The sequence below is a fragment of the Pinus tabuliformis genome, chromosome J (genome assembly GCF_031772625.1).
Source record: "Pinus tabuliformis cultivar Carrire ecotype Pingquan chromosome J, CPIR1, whole genome shotgun sequence".
Taxonomy (NCBI): Eukaryota; Viridiplantae; Streptophyta; class Pinopsida; order Pinales; family Pinaceae; genus Pinus; species Pinus tabuliformis.
The window spans coordinates 472,726,968-472,744,460 of NC_142295.1; positions in this window are offsets into that span (position 1 = coordinate 472,726,968).

A 17,493-nucleotide genomic window follows, 5' to 3' on the forward strand; every position below is an offset into this window, starting at 1 on the left:
AGCTGAAGAACATATCAATAATTTCATGCTTTCTGTTAATCTCAACGGAGTTACCAACGAAGATGTCGTGGTTCGACTTTTCCCCTATACAATGCAAGGGACAGCCGGGTCATGGTACTTTTCACTGCCCTCCAGATCTATCACCAGCTGGGACATTTTTCAAAATCAATTTCTCACCAAATTCGGCGATGATAGATCGACAGCGACACTAATCAACGATTTATCCAATCTCAAAGCTGAGGCTAGAGAACCCATTAAAGATTTTAACTTACGGTTCAACAAGATCCTCAACAAAATCCCCGCTGCTTCTCAACCCAGCGAGGAAGTGAGATGCGAATGGTACATCATGGCCTTACCTTCAAACTTGGCCATCTTCGTAGATAGGGCGAGCAAGACAACCTTAGTCGAAAATTTGGCTGAGGCGTTGGCAGTTGAAAGACGCGTAGTAGCCCTAGAAAAGAGATCTACAATCGAAGAGCGTAAATCTAAGAAAATCTCTTTCAAAGAAGACACCAAGAAGAAGCAAACGAAAGATCCTTTTGACATGGAAGGATTACAAAAGGTATTAAAGGCCATGTCCAATGAGATGATTGATATAAGGAAACAAGTAGCAGAATCGTCCCCAAGAAAGCCTTTTAGGAGTTTTAAGAGAAATCCTCCTATGGAGACGAAGCCACCCAACGTGGTCTCAAACGTGGAATCTGATGAAGAAGAATAAGAGAGCACCATCGAAACACAGACCAACGATGAAGAAGTGGTGGAACTGCAAGGAATGTGGGATTTCATCCTCCCACAAGAGGAAGATCAAGAAGCACTTCCGGTCAGCACACGAAGCAGAAATCAGCTTGATCCTCCCCAGAATATCCCAAAACAGAAGGGCGCAAGCCCTGCAGCAAAAGAAAGGGTCGCACCAAAGAAAACAACTGCTAAAGCGACCTCTTTTAGCCCAGTCCAATCAGAGCAAATGCCTCCATCAAAGACACTAATAGTGTCGGATGAAATGGAATATAACATCATCGATGACATGAAAAAGACTAGGGCTAATATCACCCTGTACGAGTTGAGCAAATTGAAACACCAACAGAAAATCATGATGAAAGAGTTACACGCCGTACCTACTACGCCTTTACCTACAGCCGTAGATTCCCATAATATAGGAAGACCTCCAATCAACACGATCAATAAAATCGATCCAAATGACATCGCTTTGATTGGAGGGAGATCTAGATCTCATACTCCTCCTTTCCTCCTCACTTATGAAATCTTTAACAGAAACGTGCACAACTGCTTGGTTGATTCTGGTGCTTCAATCAATATTCTACCCAAGTCAATATGTGCCAAACTCAACGTTCAACCGCAAAAATCCGCAGTGCGCATAGTTCAACTTGATCGATCACAAGTCGAAGTGATAGGCGAACTGAATCAAGTGACCATAAGACTGTCGTCTAACCCCAAGGTATGCCAAGTTATCGACATCCTAGTGGCTGACATCGCTGAATTTTATGGCCTGATTCTTAGCAGGGACTGGTCCGAGAAACTCCACGGATACTTTTCAACCGACTGGTCGCACATGTGGTTACCCTTCAACGGGAAACCAAATCAAATAAAGGTTGAACGAGAATTGCACCAAAAATACATAGTGACGGATTTGGAAGGAGAGAATGAAGCCATAGCATACAACAGCAGCATCATAGGCAACTACTCGGTAGACTCTTTCCTCGGAAATTTCAATGCTTACATATCACCATATTTAGAAAATTCAGTTTTGTCCCAAGTAGAAAACTTTTCCCAGACTGATGATTCAAAATGTGTTAGTTTCTTAGATAACCCTGTAAATACTTCTTTATTTTGGAAATTATATTTTGATGGCTCTAAATCCAACGAGGGAGCGGGAGCAGGATGCGTTTTGATTAGCCCGGACGGAAATAAGACCATGCTCACATGCAGACTGGAGTTCGATTGCACGAACAACACAGCGGAATACGAAGCCTTGGTCCAAGGCCTATACAAAGCAATCAGCTGCAACGTCAAATATCTTCAAGTCTTTGGAGATTCTGAGATCGTCGTCAAACAGGTACGTAACACCATACACTGCCTGTCTAGTCATTTAAAGCACTATCAATCTTTAGTACAAGAACTCACTGCACATTTTACAGCATTCAATATTTCGTCAATCCCAAGACTTCACAACGCAAGCGCAGACCTGTTAGCTAACGTAGCCTCCAGACTCATTCCTTCCGAAGACTTTAGTCCAGATAGGTTTTCGATAGAATTGATTTTTAAACAGTCTATCCCTGACAACATCAATAACTGGAGAGTATTCAACGACGACCCAGACATCGTAAGTTTCCTCACCTCCGAAGGATCCTACTCAAACCAGATAATCGATGAAGACTGTCATGACCACCAGATACAACAAAATAGCACTGATAATGCTATACCCAAATCGGTGGTCAAACTAGAAGATTTATACGACTTGAAAAGTCGGTTCAAAAGGTTAGCTAATGCCAAACTTTACAATTCGACTCTGAACTATGAATCAGTGAACCTAGGAACCGATGAGAAGCCGCAAAACGTTAATCTAGGCCAAGGCCTGGCTCCTGAAGAAAAATCAGCATATATCCGTCTTCTACGACAGTACAAAAACATCTTCGCCTGGAATTACGATGAGCTGAAGACCTACAACACTTCTATCATTCAACACACTATCCCCATGATTGACAACGAGAAACCTGTCCAGCAGAAGCTCAGGAAAATCCACCCCAACTTGGAAAGTCAGATAAAAACTGAGCTAAATAAATTGTTGAGAGCCAGAATAATCTTCCCGGTCAGACATTCCAAATGGGTATCTAATATGGTACCCGTTAGGAAGAAAAACGAAGATATTAGAATCTGCATCGACTTTCGGAACCTCAACAAAGCCTGTCAGAAAGACAATTTTCCCCTCCCACCGATGGAGCAAATATTACAGTCAATCGCAGGCTCAGAGTTAATGTCTTTCCTGGACGGATTTTCAGGATATAACCAAGTCTTGGTACACCCAGATGATCAGTTAAAAACCACCTTCCGAACTAAATGGGGTACCTACGCGTATCGGAAAATTCCGTTCGGTCTGATCAACGCCGGCGCTACTTTTCAAAGGGCTATGGACATCGCTTTTAAAGGTTTAGTCAACAAATCGGTAGTGATTTACCTGGATGATATAACTGTGTACTCCAAGAACCGAAACGACCACCTCAAAGATTTGAAGCAAATCTTTCAAAGATGTTTAAGGTATGGGATCTCGCTTAACTCGAAGAAATCTTTTTTCGCGTTGAGTGAAGGAAAATTGCTAGGATTCATAGTGTCCAAATCTGGCATTCACATTGAACCTGATAGAATCAAAGAAATTTCCGAGATATCCATGCCCCATAACAAAAAGACCATGCAATCTTTCCTACGACAGATCAATTTTGTCAAAAGATTTGTCCCAGATTTTTCACGTATTATTTCTCCTTTACAAAAAATGATAAAAAAGAATTCAAACTTTAAATGGGGTCTAGACGAGCACGAAGCGTTTAACTTAATCAAACAAGCCATCATCAACACTCCATCTCTAGCAACCCCAAACTTTTCAGAGCCTTTTGTCTTATACACGTTTGCCTCAGAGAATTCTTATGCTGTAATCTTGACTCAAGCGAATCAAGAAAAGGTAGAAGCTCCAATCGCATTCTTTAGCTCAAACTTACAAGGTGCTGAGCTGAAATATTTGGACGTAGAGAAACAGGCATATGCCGTTTTTAAAGTGATTAAATATTTCAGACCATTCTTGCTAAAGGCCCACACCAAGGTCATAGTACCGTTCCCAGCGGTAAGAAATCTCCTGATACAGAAGGATGTGGGCGAAAAGAGAGCGAATTGGATCATCGCCTTGCAAGAATACGACCTGGAAATCAAGCCGGCACACATCGTTCGAGGCCAAGGCTTCTGCAAGATGTTAGTTAAAGCATCGCAAATCCCCGAAGAATCGTCTGAAGAGGTACACGCGTATGAGGTAAGCCTAAACGACGCAGAATCATTATATGCTGACATCATTTATTTCCTAAAGAACGGGCATGCTCCATTTCACCTGGATCACATCAAGAAGAGAGCCCTGAGATTAAAAGCCAAACAATACCAACTCGTGAATGATGTCCTATTTAAAAGAAATTATGATTCTGTGCTTCTTAGATGTCTTGAGAAAATTGAAGCCGAAAAGGTTTTGTAGGAACTCCACGATGGACCAGCAGGTGGACACTATGCTGGAGAAGCCACTGCGCACAAAATCTTACGTGCAGGATACTACTAGCCCACGTTGTTCAAAGACTTGTACAATCACGTAAGAAAATGCCAAGTCTGCCAGACTGCTGCAGGAAAACAAAAGAAGTCATCCATGCCACTGCAGCCGGTTAACATCGAACAGCCGTTAAGCCAATGGGGCCTGGACATAATAGGTGAGATTGTTCCTCACTCCTCTAAACAGCATAGGTATATCCTCACGGCAACTGACTATTTTACTAAATGGGTAGAGGCAGTTCCTCTCAAGACAGCTAACTCTGAAAATATTATTGAATTCATAGATCAGTTTATCATTACTAGGTTTGGATTGCCAACGGCCTTAATATTCGATAATGCTTCATATTTTTCTGGAAATACCATGACTGAGTTCGCGCTCAAAAGAGGGTTCAAACTGAAGTATTCTGCCAACTACTATCCGCAAGGTAATGGGTTGGCTGAATCAACGAACAAGAACCTAATCAGGATTATCAAAAAGACAGTCGACCACAACCAAAAGAATTGACATAAAGCGCTAGTAAACGCCCTATGGGCAGACAGAATTACAAAGAAAGCCTCTATCGGCACTTCTCCCTTTAAGTTAGTTTACGGGAGAGAAGCAGTTCTTCCTACTCACTTAGTCATTCCCTCCTTGTCCTTAGTACAATACATTGATGAAGTATCCACTTCTCCCTTACAACTAAGGCAAACGGAAATAATCAAGCTAGAAGAACAACGAGAACAGGCCAAGAAAACCCATGCTCACCACCAAGCGCTGATAAAATCCTCTTTTGATTCGAACATAATGACCAAAAAAAACTTTCAGATGGGAGATTTAGTTTTGAAGTGGGATAAGGCACATGAAGAAAAGGGCAAGCATACGAAATTCCAGAAGCTGTGGCTTGGTCCTTTTCAGATTGTAGAGGTCATAGGCCCGTCGACTTTTGTGTTGCAGGACTTAACAGGTAGAAGAGATTCTCTGCCTGTAAATGGACAAATCCTCAAAATGTATTTTCCATAGAAGGTTATCCTTCTAATTTTTGTAGGATAATTTTAGTTTTATTTTAGTTTTTTTTTTTTTTTATAAATAAGGTTGGTTGTGAATGATCATAAATTGTATTTATGAAGAATATGCCATTTCTCTATCAGATTTTGATTTCACTTGTATAAATAGTAAAACTTTTCGAAAAATCTGACTTTTATTATTGACAGATAGAGTTAACTTTAGCCTGAATATGATGTCAGTTCAACTTCACAAAAAAATCTGGGATGAAAGTAACTTTTGGCAAAAAATTTGTTTTATACCAACGCAATGAAAAGTATCATCAATAGCAAAACAAGTATTCTCTACAAAACTGTTGTTCTTAAACTCTATTATTGTCGTCCAGAGCTTTCTTAAGGAAAAACAATGACTTCCTCCCTGTTAAGGAAAATTGCAGCGTCCAGAGAAACAATCCAAGAAAACACTGCATCTCAAAGAATAAGAGGTCTCATTACGAGCCGGCTTATCATGATCACAGATATTATAACTTGCTGACTTTGCCACTACTATCTATCAAAACAGGGCAACGACTCAAGATTGTTGCAATCAAAAGACAAGGGGTCTCATCGCGAGCCAACTTGTTCAGCAAAAGTGTAAATCAAGTGAATGACTGTGTCATAATTTGGCCACCAAACCAAGACATTGTTCTTTAGAGAATAAAAAAAAAAAAATTAAAAAGAAAGAAAAGTGTCAAAAGGATTTTTCTCTGGAATGTTGTAGATAACCTCAAGCAGGAAAAAGGATCATTGTTGGATAATATGGTAACCCTGTCGAGGCTATGGACGCTTGCGGGAAGCAGAGGCTGTACCTACGACAAATGAGCATACTTTACAAAGCCAGTACGCAGAGAAGACCTTATTTTGTCTTTGAAAAAACTGAGTAATGTCTAGGTGTGAATACAAAAAATAACCCAGAGGAAGCAAGCAATCGGAATGAAATAAAAAGTTGTGAACGAAACATCATTGATAGGATAAGGGGTAATACTCTATCCGTCCATAACAAAATTTAGACATAAGAAAAAAATTTCTGTTTTGGAAGTTAAAATGCAATAGAACAAGCAGAGATAACTGGTTCTTCACAGTGAATCGCCATTGTTGTGGTCACCAACAACCCCCCCTCTTTGCTTAATATTAGCAATAACGTCGAGCAAAGGGGGGACCCTGAAGAAAAAATCCCAAAAAAAAAAATATTTTGATAAATTTTTGTATTTTTCTCCCTAAGGCTTAAATCGCATCGCAAAGAAAGGTCGAAGAATTACTTAAAGTGCGAGAAGTAAAACTGCGAAAAAGCGACGCGAAGTTCATCGCGTCGCATGCATCTCAAACGCGCTCTAAAAGGAGGACCTCCAAGAAACGCCAATCGCCGATATGCGACATCGCACATCGTAAACGTCACGCTATGGCACCATGAACCATTGAATAAAATCCGCGATCTGCGATCTGCGATCTGGAAAGACTCATCACACGATAAACCCAAAGACCAAGCGTGTGCCTTAAAGGAAAATTAATGACAGCATGCTTGAGTATCAAGGAATGATTTCATCGCATTTATCGAAGAGTCAGGTCATGATGCATGTCAGGATTATGCATTCATTAAAGTTTAATGCTTTTATGTCAATCTTTTCATTTCCCTTCTTCTTTGCATAGACTGCAAGACATGCAACTGATACAAATCTATATGCAGGAAACATCTGAGAGAAAGGGGAAAGCGCCAATCAAATAGCAGAGAGAAGATGCCTCCGCAAACGAATGCCGCATGCAGCAGGACCGCGGATTCCAGACTATCAGGCAACCGGCACTGATGAAATTAGACTATCTAGGACTCAGAGTCAAAGGCGCACAAAAGCAGCGTGTTCACAAAAGATCTTGAGGCTCAGACTGGGTAAAGCAGAAAGAAAAACGAAAAAGAAGGAAGACGCTCCAGAAAAGCCTGGAACAAAGAGCGGAAACAATTCTCGAAACAGGGGATTGTCCATACAACGCGACTCCTAACCCACTCAGTCATTCGCACGACCAGAAACCGAAACAGCAACAGCAAAATCAGTTCGAGAAGAACCTGGGTTGTGCTAAGTATACACGCGGCAAATACACCCAGCTAGAGAAAGGTTTTCGAAAATATCTTCTGGTCTGTCAGAAGGAGGTGCCAGCTCTTGTCATTTCCACTTTTATCTCCCAAGTAAAAGAAGAAGGCAGCCAACCGACTCTTCCCAGGAAAGCGTTGCGCAGTTGACAGCACTAAAGAGAATATACAAAAAAGGTCAGAAATTAGATTTAAAGTTTTAGAAATAAATTTTCTTTTAGTAAAGGGCGGTCATTTGAAGCCGATTCCCTAGATTCGTGTAATTAATATCAATTAGCTAGTAGTATTTAACCCTTCTCATGGCATTTGGAGAAGGGTCCGGAAATCTGTCAAAAAACTTATCCTCAGAACATGCACTTCTGCACCCTCAGAGGAGGTTTTGATGAATGGATGGATCGAGATTTATTTATGTTTGCATTTTAATGTCTGTTACTGATGTTGCACTTCTGTACTCTTAGCAGATATTAGAAACAAGTAGAAGTAAATCATTATTGCTTGAAGTTTATTAGTGAAATCAGTCATAAATGGTACTTTTATCTCTTGACTAAATTCTGCTAGTATCCCCAAAGTGATATACAGCTGAGTTCTTTATATGTTACTGTATGAATGTCTGTATTACCATTTGGCACTTCTGTACGGTGGAGTCATTTATTTATGCTTGACATATAGAAAACTGATTATGCGATATGCTGTTCACAACTACTCTGCCTAACTTCTTATGCAGAATGGTTTATCTTTATCGATTTATATTCTGATAACAGTTGAATGATCTTTATTACCAGCTGTTGTTAGAAATCTTTCTAGATCGCATAACAAAAGAGAACACCCCGGGTTAGCGTAGATTAGATGTATTGTTTCCCTTCATTAGGTCACATTAGTATAGAAGTAATTTAGCTGTTAGAATTAAGACTAGTTCAGAGAAACCTTTTAGATTAATATCATCAAACTATACACACACACGCACACCCTTCACATTGGGAAACTGGTCCCATTACCCCCAGTCGGACCCGCTACTCCAAACGGGCAAGGAGCCGCCAACCAGGTTCCGGACCGGGTGGGTATCCCCCTTGTTGTTGACCCGACTTCGGGGCCCTCAACACCGCCACATCTTGTGTCTCTTGTCTTGGCTTGTTTTCTGTCGATCGTTTAATGTTCTATATGCACTTTACCTTATGTACATGTGATTGCTAATCGGTGGAATATAATAAGAAAAAGAAGTAAACTGTTATAAGCATAGAACATACCATAACTTAACATGGTATCAGAGCTGAGGTGAAGACAAAGCCCGAGCAAGAGCAAGAGCAATCATTGAAGAGAAGATTGGCAAGGCTATCCTAAAAGAACTATGGGGTCCTCAACACTCTTTCCTGCCGAAGACAAGCTCCGTGAGAAAGCTGATTATCACAGATGGAAGATGTCTATCGATCTAACCCTTGAAGATCAAGGAGTGTTGGACCATGTAAGAGGCAATATTGTTGAGCCTTCATCAAATGCATTTGCTGCTGCCTGGAACAAATGGAAAAATGAAGAAGTCAAAACAAAGAAGATCATCCGAAACTCTATCGACAAGCGCTTGGTGGCCTACATCTCTGATCTAGACACGTCCAAGGAAATCTACGACAGACTGGTGAGTTTATTTAAAGTTAATGATGCAAATCAAGTTTTGATTCTTAGAAATAAGCTGAGGTAAATCAAGAAGAGTAAGGATGAAAGTATGCAAGCATACTTCTTAAGAATCACCGAGATCAAGAACAATCTCCTATCTATTGGGGAAAATATTACTGACAGAGAAATGGCACTCACAACTCTTGGAGGATTACCATCCGAATGGTACAAACTACTCTTCTGAACTATAATGTAATTCCTGGTTTCGAGGAATTAATGGCTAGATGCATTCAAGAAGAAACAAGGGAAGAAGTGCTAGAAATGCTCATGCCTAAAGGTCCTCCTGCTGCCTTTTCTTCTCATGCAAAGAGAAGAAAGGACTCACACCGGGACGATGATCAAAATCCCTCTGATGGCAAATCAAAGGAATGACAAATTCAACAGCAAAGGTAAGAGGAGAGCTGGAGATCGAGGAAGAGGACAACCATTCAAGAAGGCTAGAAAGTCCAGGATGTATTAAATGCACCTGACCTCAAAAGGAACCTGGTGTCCATCTTGGCAATGGAAGACAGAGGCTACAAGGTAACCTTCAGCAATGGCAAGGTATGTATATAATGTTAAAGATGCCTTTACTCTTGGGTTTAGTGTTGATTCATTATATCAGGTCGATGGAAGTCCGCTAGGTGTCATGTCTTGTGATACAACTCTTTAGTCTGAACTTTGGCATCGGAGGTTTTCCCACCTTCATTACAAAGCTCTACCCGATGTAAGACACATGGTAACAGGGATGCCTAAATTCCAAGTAGAGAAAGAAGGTGTATGTCTGGGATGTGCCAAAGGAAAGCTCAAAAGGGGACCATTCCCTTCAAGTCAAAGTAAGACCTCCGATATACTAAAACTAGTTCACTCAGACATATCAGGTATGATGCCTGTGAACTCCTTGGGAGGATACTCATATTATCTCACTTTTGCAGATGACCATTCTCGAACGACCTGGATATACTTCTTGAAAAAGAAGGATGAAGTGTTCCCTTGGTTCCGACACTTCAAAGCCCTAATCAAGAATCAAACGAAAAGAAGATCAAGATCTTGAGAACTGACAATGGGACGGAATATGAATCTAATGAGTTCCATGATTTTTGTAAAGAGGCTAGCATCAAGAGGTAGACTACTACATACTCTTGAACAAAATGATGTGGCAAAAAGGAAGAACCGCACAATTATGAAAGCTGTCTAGGCCATGCTACATGATCAAAGTCTTCCTAAGTTTCTATGGGCTGAAGCTACAAACACTGTCGTATATGTACAAAATCGATGCCCTCATCAAGCATTGGATTCCAAGACTCCTGAAGAAAAATTCACCGGTAAGAAACCTGATGTTTCTCATTTAAAAAATTTTGGAAGCCCTGTATACTTTCATGTGCCGAAAGAGAAAAGAAATAAATTGGGAGCATCTGGAAAGAAGGGAATTTTCGTGGGCTATGGTGAAAATACTAAAGGCTATAAAATCTATGTAGCCGTTCAAAGGGAAGTCATAATTAGTCATGATGTCACCTTTGACGAAGATATGGCTCTCAGCAAGGTGATCAATCTTCCGACTTTGAGGAGCTCTCAAGAAGCCGACACCAGGGAATCGAAAGAAAAGGATGATGAATCAATGCCTGATGTAGAATAACCCATGGATCCGATTGATCCTCATCCATATGAGCCTTCCTCTTCTAGGAAGAGGGCTTCATGGCTTAAGGGGTTAAGGGGTTACTTGATGATGCTGAAAGACATCCTACACCCCGAGGAACCTTTCGTGAAAGTAAGAAACCTAATAGGTATCAAGGATACCTGACCATCATGAGCACGATCATACAAAATGAGCCTTCGTCATTCTCAGATGCCGTCAAGCATCAAGTATGGAAAGATGCTATGACCAAAGAATATGAGTCTATCATAAAGAATAATGTTTAGGAAGTAGTTCCCAAACCCCAGGACAAGATTTTTGTTACTTCCAAATGGCTTTACAAGATAAAGCGTGCAACAAATGGAAACACGGAAAAGTATAAGGCTCGTTTTGTTGCTCGAGGTTTCTCCCAAAAGGAAGGTATATACTATGATGAGATATTTGCACGTGTTTCCAGATATACGACCATCCGCTCGATCATAGCCCTTGCCGCTTCACAAGGATGGAACCTACATCAAATGGATGTCAAGACTACGTTCTTGCATGGCTCGATCAAAGAAGAGGTCTACGTGGTGCAAACCCTCTCATTCACAGATGTTAGAGGGAGATGGCTTTTGAATTTGAAATGAAGGACCAAGGACTTGAAGTGTGGCAGAAGCCAAGGGAAATTTTCCTATCTCAGTGGTAAATATATTGGAAAGATTCGGTATGATGGACTGCAAGCCTGTGACTACCTTTAGGAACTTAACTTTTAGAAGTTATATGGTAGTGATGTCGGACCAGACTTGGGAAATGCCTCTGAGTTTCAAAAACTCATTCGCATTGATGTTCTTGGTGAACCTCCGTCCGAACATATGTTTTGCAGTTAGCATTGTGAGCTCATATTTGGTTGAGCCTCACTAGATTGATGCCAAGAATCTTCTGAGATGTCTTCAGGACACAATCTCTCATGGATTAAGATACACTGCCGGAGATGTGAGACTACTTGGATATACTGATGTTGATTGGGCAGGCAGTGTGGTGGACCGTAAGAGCACTTCCGGGTACTGTTTCACCTTGGGATCTTCTTCGATATCATGGATGAGCAGGAAGCAGAAGTCAGTGGCTTTGAGCACCGCCAAAGCAAGATATATTGTTGCTAGCATAACCTCGTGTGAGGCATTCTGGTTGCGAAAGATCTTTAGTGAGCTGTTTGGATTTACATTGGATACCACTGTGATTCTCTGTAACAACCAGAGGTGGGATTCGATTATTGAGGAATTCCGTATTCGTCAATTGCTCTAGCAGATAGACATCATCTGGGATATGGTAAGTTGATGAGCAAGGAAGCTCCATCACATTAAGATGATGTACAGGTTGATACACCTTGTCAAAGCCCCGAGGAAAGATCTAATCTGTGATATTCCAAAACGACTTGGAGTCCGCAAGAAACCTTTGTAAAAGGGTCCTGCATGTTGCATACATTGAGCTCTGGGAGCTCTAAGGGCTTGTGGTTCCTACTGGAGCAACATATGACCACAGGGTGACTCACCCTCCCCTGGTGGTGCACAATGGAACAAGATGATTCACTCTCTTGTGGGACAAGATGATTCGCTCTCTTGTTGAATAGGATGATTCGCTTTCCTATGTAGCAGGATGATTAGTTCTCCTGTGAGGCCTGGATTGATGTGTTCTCCATGATGATTGTAGCAGGATTGATGTGTTCTCCTGTGAGGCCTGGATTGATGTGTTCTCCATGGCAATTGTAGTAGGATTGATGTGTTCTCCTGTGAGGCCTAGATTGATGTGTTCTCCATGGCAATTGTAGCAGGATTGATGTGTTCTCCTGTGAGGCCTGGATTGATGTGTTCTCCATGGCAATTGTAGCAGGATTGATGTGTTCTCCTGTGAGGCCTAGATTGATGTGTTCTCCATGGCAATTGCAGCAGGATTGATGTGTTCTCATGCGAGGACAGGATTGATTAGTTCTCCTGTCGAGGCATCCTACCCATGCAGTCTGGGACTCATGGGAAGTACTTCTCATCTGATCAATGAGCAGGGAAATGAAGTTAGGGACCATAGTAGTACCGATGGACGCATGATTGTAACTACCATACTTCCTACGCTAGGATGACCTCCATTGATCTGGGATCAATGATACTAGTCTGGGACCAGTGGTAAGAGTTGTACCATACTATGATGCTAACTTCGGGTCGGTTGAGACTGGTCTGGGATCAGTGGTACATACTCTGAGACTGACTTTGAGTCAGTGGAGAATGATATTGGTCTGGGACCATTGGAGTTGTACTCACTATGACGCTGACTTTGGGTTGGTTGAGACTGGTCTGGGACCAGTGGTACATACTCTGAGACTGAATTTGAGTCAGTATGATACATCCTCGATCATTTCTTCTTCTTCATAATTCGGACAAAAGCAGAGCAGAACAGAACAATGCAAGAGCAGAGCAGAACAGAGCAAAACAATACAGATCAGTGCAAGCAGAACAAGACAAAGCAGAACAAGCCGAATAGAGCAGAGTAGGGCAAGGGTCAGGCTATACAAGGCAGTGCATTTGATGGATGAATAGTAACGACCGATAGACAGATTGCAGATGAAGTTCTCCATGGTTGAGAGGGAGTGTTAAAATTGGAAACCAGGGAAAAACTTCATGTGGGTCATCTTATTCATGGCTAATAATATTTTTATTAGATTCCTCTCATCGAGAGGTGTAGGATTGATATAAAGATCATCCAATTCCGATAAGTATTCATGGAGATATGAATTTATTTTGATTATGGAATTATTATCAAGTTGACCTACAACTCATGTAGGCTCAGAAGCCCAACAGTCGCATCTATTCACCCACCAACGTTGTGTATAAATATAAGAGTACTTTTCCTCATTTAGACTCACTCATCTCATCACATCTCTCTCTCTCTACTGCGCAGATATGAGTCTCTTCTCTACTGCGCTGAAATGGGTCTCTCTCTCTCACACATGTGAAGCCGGAAGCTGTTGAATTTGAAGCTACAACTGCAGAAGGAAAGATTGACTTGCGTGGCCTAGAATATCTCCTCTTTGGAATTGCACTGTAGGTTCATCTGAACCTCCTTTGAAAGCTGCAACTTTTGGTGGTGGAATGAAGTCAATCCGACGAACGATTTGCAACATATCGACTGCGCTAGTTTGAAGCTGGAAACTGCTGAAACTGAAGCTGCAACTGTAGAAGTAAAGATTGACTTGCGTGGCCTAGAAGATCTTCTCATCTGAACTACGTTGTAGGTTCATCTGAACCTCCTCTGGAAGCCGAAACTTTTGGTGGTGGAATGAAGTCAATTCGACGGTCGGTTTGTGAGATATCGTCTGCCCTAGTTTGATAATGAAGCTGCTAATGCTGATGCTGTTGATCTAGGGTTTGCTACTGTTGATATGAATCAAATTTATTGTACTATTTCTCTCTACTGAATTATTGAAGATAAAAGAAGATTTGATCAAAGGGTTTCCCCACACATTGTGGGGTTTGTCCCTGGCCAGCCACCACATCTTGTGTCTCTTGTCTTGGCTTGTTTTCTGTTGATCATTTAATGTTCTGTCCACACTTTACTTTATGTACATGTGATTGCTAATCGGTGGAATATAATAAGAAAAAGAAGTAAACTGTTATAAGCATAGAACATACCATAACTTAACACTTATCCCCCCATTGCTTCAGGAATGCATCATCCAATGCTTCAATATCTGCTATGGACCTATGGGGAAATTCTCTGAACCACTTTCTAGCCTCTTCATCAAGGCTCTGGACAAACACTCTCATCCACACATCATCTTCACTGATATCTAGGTTATCAGCATAGCTATAAAAAGATTCAAGGTGTTCTTCAGCTCTTACTCCCTCCGTACTAGTGAATTTGGGCATATATTTCTAATATTCTCCTGCAGGCATGGCATTCAAAGGAACAGGCAAGACCAGGGGTCCATACCTAGCAGCTATGATTCTTTCCATCTTTGTGGGGGCTTGTTGGCCTGCCATGACTGGGATAGGTGGAAGGATACTAGTAGATTGAATGGTAGGAAGTAATGAAATAGATGACAGACACAAGGGAATATGATGGACTATATGAGAGGCTTTCTTTGGATTGAGATCCAAAGGGGAATTGACTGAACAAGGAGCTTTATGAATCTCTGAAGGTATTTATCTACTAATAATGTTACGCTCTAAATATTTAAACTGTATATCCTTAGCTATAATCTTCTCTTTCAGAGATGCATAAGATTTCTTAGGCTTAATTGATCCTAATGCTCCTTTCTGTGATGTTTTCCTTTGCTTAGCAATCTTCTCAGGGTTAGGCACTGGGTCAGCTGGTCATTTCTAAGGATTTCTCCAGGTATTCCTCACAAACTGAGCTAGAACTATAATGTGGAGTCGCCACTAGGTTGGTCCTCCAGTAGAGTCGCCAGATACATGATTACAACCAGAAATGTGTCGAAAATTTGTCTATCATCAAAGCTGGATCTGTGTCGTTCTCCTAGGGAAGCTGAGCTTCGATCTCCTCTCCCCGGCAACGGCACAAATTAATGTTATCACCCCAAGAAACTCTCCTCGGTTGTAGCTCGAAGATGCTCGGGAACATTACAAACTCAACTTAATGTTGGAAATGGATGAATGGAAGGAATGATGCTTGTTAAAGCCAGATAACCACTTCTACTATGCTTAACTCCAGACATGCGTGAACACCCCCAGACTACAAGGCTTTAGACCACCAATTACTCACAATTCAGAGATTGGGTGAATATGGAGAATACTGACCACAGTAGCAGATGCACAAGACCTTGTGATGGCCGGTTGCAACCAGTAAATAGGTCTGTAAATCCTAGTGCATAGATAGGATGATAGCTCTCTGTCACTAAGTGAAAAGAAACTTGAATAACTCATTCACTAATACGCACAAGACTTTAACACAGAGGTAGGATGACAGCTCCTCTAATGCTAAACATCAAGAGTTCAGGAAAAACTGCATATTAGGCATAGCCTGGAATATAATAGAAATGGAAAGTGAGAAACTAACAGCAAAAGAAGCTTGTATTAGCTGAAAATGAAGATGAGACGCTACAAGTATCAAAGTAGTTACAGTCTCCAGAAGTTGAACCTTACATCAAAACAACAACCATCAACCTTGACTACATCTTGTTTTTGGGTATACATAGAGTTTCATTACAAAGGCACTCGGCTATTCTAAGAATGGAGTGGTCATAATTGACCACAAACTTCTCTAACTGCCTAGAGGAACTTCTGAGTGCTATTTCTTGTTGTAGTTGATGGATGTGATCTTTTCCTGCGCTCTATTGTCCTCTCAAGCGGGTGGAGTGTCGTGCAGAATGAAATTTCGTAACTATTCAATGCCTTCACCTACTCGGGCCCTGTCCTTTTCTTTCTCAACCATACTATCTGTTGAAGGTGGTGGTTGAGGAGCAAATGCATTGGGTACAGGTAAACAGGTCATCTTCTTCCTTTCAGGAGCATGGAATGGTTAAGGTACGTGGACTGCACAGTGGGTGGAATAGTCAGATGGCGGAGTGAGACTGGCTGTTAGATTGGGCGGATCAATGGCGGGGATTGCTTGGCAAGGAGTACCAAGAGATATGGAATTGGAGTGTACATAGGCCATTGGATCTCGAACGGATGAATCCAACGGTCAGCAGGCATCGAAGATGCGCAGAGTTTATTGGGCGGGAAGGGCGATTTTGGCGGCAGGTGGTATTGATCGCACCAGCGTTGGGGGTTGGGCGGTAAAGGTACAATGGCGTGCGATACCACACAGAGTGTTACACGTGGCATCGAAAACTGCTCTCCATCGCGCATTAACAGGGTGTCACTTCGCGGGCACAGGAAGACCGAATGTTGTCTGATCGTGGCAGAGATGATCGAATGGTGGCGATTTAATTGTGTGGGCCAGTTTTTTTAACGTGATGGGAGGGCCATTGGATTACGGTGACAGAGGTCAACATCCAAGGCTGTGACAGAAGGGTCTGCGAGGGCGGGTGGTTGTACAGGTGCAGGGTTATCGGGTATGGGATTAAGCATTCAAGGCTTAAGAATAATGGAGCATATATGATTTTTAACAAAAGAGCGTAGGAAATGTGGATGAAGGGAGAGGGAAAGGGGTAAAGGAGAAGATGACGATGACCATTATAAGCTTTCTCTGAGCACATCCAAGAACCGAGTTTGCCTCTGGCCTTGAAGAATCCATGTTATATAGTAGAGCTAACAGGAACAACAAGGGAAGGCCATTGGGCAATGGAGTCAGAAGAGCTTGGGGTGATCAATTTGTAGAAGTATCAAGCTTAAATGAAATAGGGTAGGCTAGCCATACTATTGGATCATTTAGATTTAAATGAAATGAAGTAGAAGAAGGGAAATAGAGTCAATTGAAGCTAAAGAGAAATTAATAATTCTTTAACTTGATATCAGAGGAAAACATGTAGAATTAGCAACAGCCAAAATAGAGCACTCTATGTGTTATTGTTCTATGATTTTGAAGATTGGCAAGACAAAAGTCACAAAAGATACATCAAACCACTTATGATTCTAGGACCTAGCCTTCTTGGACTCAAAGAGGGCTCTCTCTATGTAATTATGATTTAACTTTGTTTTTAGTGCTATAATATTTTAGGCTAGATATTAAGAATAAAATATTTGTTTGTTTATTTGTTCATTTGGTTTGGGAAAAGGTCATTTTCTCAATATTTTCCATTGGGCTATGGAGTCACAGGCTGGGTGGTAACATGAATTTTACAGAGCATTGATAGGGCAAGCTATCTTTC